The sequence below is a fragment of the Epinephelus moara genome, chromosome 18, assembly GCF_006386435.1.
Source record: "Epinephelus moara isolate mb chromosome 18, YSFRI_EMoa_1.0, whole genome shotgun sequence".
Taxonomy (NCBI): domain Eukaryota; kingdom Metazoa; phylum Chordata; class Actinopteri; order Perciformes; family Serranidae; genus Epinephelus; species Epinephelus moara.
In genome coordinates, this window is record NC_065523.1 from 1,594,948 (window position 1) to 1,598,998 (window position 4,051).

The following is a 4,051-nucleotide window of genomic DNA, read 5'->3' on the forward strand; positions in this document are numbered from 1 at the left end:
GTCTGTGCCTCTGTGCACATGGATCAGAAAGCTGTCAGTCTGTCAGAGCAGCTCCTGCACTGAAATGTTTATTGCAAATGTGTAATCTCAGTTAAAATTATAAAAATCTGCGTGAAGCTTTAGACACGTAGGATCAATGAATAATGATCTCTATCGATGTGATTGGTCGCGCTGATGGAACATAATTCATATACTCTAAAATTGGAGATTATTAATAGGCCTATTTGTGAGTGAGCAGGATCGTGGTGCAGCTGCAGAATGTAGCTTGAAAGTGAGTTTCTTTAATAGTCTGAACGTGTTTAAACAGCATTGGACAGTTTATCAGATTCCAAGAAACACTGTGTTGTATATAACATGCAGCGTTTTGTACATGTAGCATTGTGCTGCACTGTATATAGCATGTATCATAGGCTACATACTATCCCGTTCATTTGTACATACTTTCCATTTTATTAATACTTTTCTCACATCATGTGTATATTTTTACTCAAACTGTTTTGATTGTATTCTTCTCTTATTTTTATATTTGCACTATGTGTCAATGCCTGGGTTCAATAAAAGACATCTTAATCTTACCACTTAGCACAATTTTGTCTGTAGCTGCTATTCACCCATACCCTACCTGATGTGTGTCTGTTAAATTAAGAATAACAGGTTGGCTCAAAAATTAAGACAACAGCAGAGCTCAGTTCAAACGGTTTATTCACAATCAAGTGAGAAATACTTCAACGGCTGACGTTGGATTCGACCCCAGTTCCTTTGATTGAAAGGCGGTGATGCTATTGTTGGACCACATGGGCAGAGAGATGGTAAGTAGCGGGTACAAGTTATAAGGAGGACCGGGGAGAGGAAGCTTGGTCGAGGCAGGGTGGGGGAAATCCAGGATTGGACGTCGGCAGAGGAGCGGAGCAGACAGCGGAGAATAGAAGAAGACTGGAGTTTCCTTACTGTTTTTATGTTTTAAGCTAAGCAGGGTCAGGCCTGGAGTTTCCTGTAAGCTAGTTCAAAGGTTATGGCAGCAGATGTAACACTTCAACCAAAATCGGGCTGTTATTTGAATTTGGTTTTTGTCATTTTTCGTTTTTTAATTCTGACAACAAAAACGGAAAAACGGCTCCATTTTCTCGTTTTTTCGTTTTAAACCAAAAAGGAAAAAACGGGAAAACCATGGTATTTCCGTTTTTTTGTTTTTGGTTTAAAACGAAAAAACGAACTGCCTGAAGGTACCCTGACCGTTTAATTTGATGTTAATTTTTTTTCATAAAACGTGTAGTTCCAAGGTGCGAATCTTAATCATTTGCAGGCCCCCAACTCCACGGGCCCCAGTGCAACTACACTGTCTGTACTTACTGTCTATACGAACCTGTTGTCAAATGTACACACTGAAAGAATAAGTGTTGTAATGTTTCTACCATAATGATACAGAAGTTGCATTTGCAATTTTTTTTTCCAGGAATGTATCTATAAATAATACAAATGAGTGGCTGAGATTTGTGTATAATTATATGGCTGATAACATGCAGGCTGGAGTCCAGCAGAGACCTTCCTGCTCCTCCCCCCGCTCCTCCGTGCCGTACTGCTGTTACCGAGCAGTGAAGTGTAGCTGCGCACACGGACGGGACGGGTGGAGACAACATAAATGTAATTGAAACTCGCCGAAACACAGGGAAAGAGGTACGAAGATAAGTTTATTTGGAGTTTACCTCCGCCTGTCCTTTATTTACATCTCATAAAAGTGAGTGAAATGTTTTTGTGAACTCAGTATTAACTCCCTCCGTGAAGGTTGGAAAGTTTTCTTTTACATAAAACACTCTGGAGTTTCACTGTAGCCTTCGATTACATTTTCACGCGGCTACAATTAAACCCAGTATTATTTTGTACAGTGCAGGCCTACAGTTGTGTTTCAGATGCGTTTTGCTGTTACCGGCTGGGGTGTGCTTTGAAAAAAGAGCGCAGTCATGTTAGCATTTCCTGGTGGTTGAGTGGAGTTTCCCTCCTGTCCTGTCCGTCCGGCCGGTGTGGATTCATCCGCTCACGTCCCGGCCAGGTTACTCCTCCTCCCGCCGGATGCTTCCCTATGATATAAAGTGTGTTATTCAGATTAGTGTGTCCTTTCCTAATCTAGTCACTTTGACCTCCTCTCTTTGATTTACTCCCCTATTTCTCACACTCTATCTGGAACTGAATGGAAATACCCTCCCCTTATCTCCTGATCTCAGAGCTGCTCCCAGTCATTTTCTTCCATACTATGCCCCCTCCTTCTGCCTTTCGAAGTTGGAAGTTGTTTATGTTTTCTTTTTAAACAGCTGGTTTGGCAGGTTAGTTCACTCTTTAAGTATCAAGAATACTCATATGAGCAGAAGCTGAAGCCCAAATAAATGTGACGTCAGTGCCTTATTTATTACTGTTGAGGGTATTGCCATGAGCTCAAATGGGCAATCCTGATGGTTACTGGATGCACTTGACATGTGACTGGACAATTAAACCATATCACAGTTGTAAAAAAAAAAAAAAAAAAGTTTTTCATGTACTCTCAGATCTCTTGCTGCTGCATCTCATCTCAAGACATTTATCAGAAAACTGTTGGCATTTCTGCAAACCACAGATACAGTGCTGCTTGAAAGTTTGTGAACCCCTTGAGTAGTTTAGATGTTTCTGTTGTTTTACCATGATTTTCTTATTTTATCATCACCAGTTTTCATATATGAAATGTCAGGTTTATGTGTCATTTTTGGTTTCCGGTGTCATGACGGCAGCATAGATCGTTTTGGCGTCCATCCTCCTCCAAACTTTTCCAAATCTACGGCCGCGTGGACAGCCATTCAAGAAAGGCAACCTTCGTTAAATGCTAACTACAAGAAAAACTACTGCCGCTCAACAAATGTGGATGGCTTCTCTACAGAACGAGCTAGGCGAGGAAAATGCGGCTCTCGCAAAAGTAATCGAAGAGACAATGGCGAAATATTTCAAAGACGCCGAGGAGAAGTCCGAGGCTTGCATGAACAGACTGGAAAAACGAATTGAAAGCATGCATTCTATTCTGTCTCGTCACACTGAAGAGATAAAATCTATTCGCTCAGAAACTGTCAATATGAAGGAGCGCGTCGCTATGGCAGAAAAATCTACGTCTGAATGCCTGAAGAAGCAACAAACTTTTGAAACCAAACTCACTGAAATGGAGGACTGGGCGCGCAGGGAAAATCTCCTCATCTTCAATCTAAAAGAGGGAGCAGAAGGCCAAAATGTTCTCACCTATCTTATGGAGAATATTCCATTATGGTTCCCTGCCTTCGCGTCTGCACCGCTGGAGCTGATGAGTGGCCACCGCCTGGGACGGCCACCTGCTAGCGGCAAAACACAGCGCTCACACCCGCTGATAATCAAGTGCCTTCTTACACCGACAGAGACAGATTGCTAAACAAAGCAAGGAAAAATCCTCTGGAGGTGGACAATAACCAACTGAGGTTCACCGCAGACTACAGTGATGTTACAACCAAACTTCAGAAGCCGTGCTATAAACTCATGCACGAGGCGAGGGTCAAGGGCTTCCAAGCTTTCCTTCTCTACCCGGCCACCATCAAGCTATCCCGGGGAAACGACGTGCATATTTTCCAGGAGCCAAGCGAGGCCGAGCGGTTTCTTGCAACACTGGAGGAATAGAGGTGGCAGTGAAAGTTTCTCTGGAGTTGGTAAGACTGATTCTGGGCTGATCTTAAAAGATTCAACTTGAAATAAGACTGAATTCAGTCTCCTCCTCTAACGTCACTTGGTTACTTGAAATTATATATTCATGGTAAGAATTTCGTGTGTTAAATTGACAACGTGAACTCTTTTTTTTCCTGCTCTCCTTTTTTTTCTTTTTTTCTTATGGCAGCTATTTTTACGTGGGCTACATTAATTAATCAATCAATCAATCAATTTTATTTATAAAGCCCAATATCACAAATCACAATTTGTCTCACAGGGCTTTACAGCATACGACATCCCTCTGTCCTTATGACCCTCGCAGCGGATAAGGAAAAACTCCCCAAAAAAAACCCTTTAACGGGGA

At 42.0% G+C, this 4,051-nt stretch overlaps 1 protein-coding gene across 1 annotated transcript in view; it reads left to right on the top strand.

Moving 5' to 3' along the window:
• The first annotated feature begins 1,570 nt into the window (after window positions 1–1,570).
• Window positions 1,571–4,051, top strand: part of bcl2l12 (BCL2 like 12) — a 44,362-nt gene continuing 41,881 nt past the window's right edge. The window contains exon 1 of the mRNA XM_050070288.1: window positions 1,571–1,674. The gene's annotated coding sequence lies outside the window, so the exon portion shown is untranslated. The remainder of the gene's footprint in view (window positions 1,675–4,051) is intronic.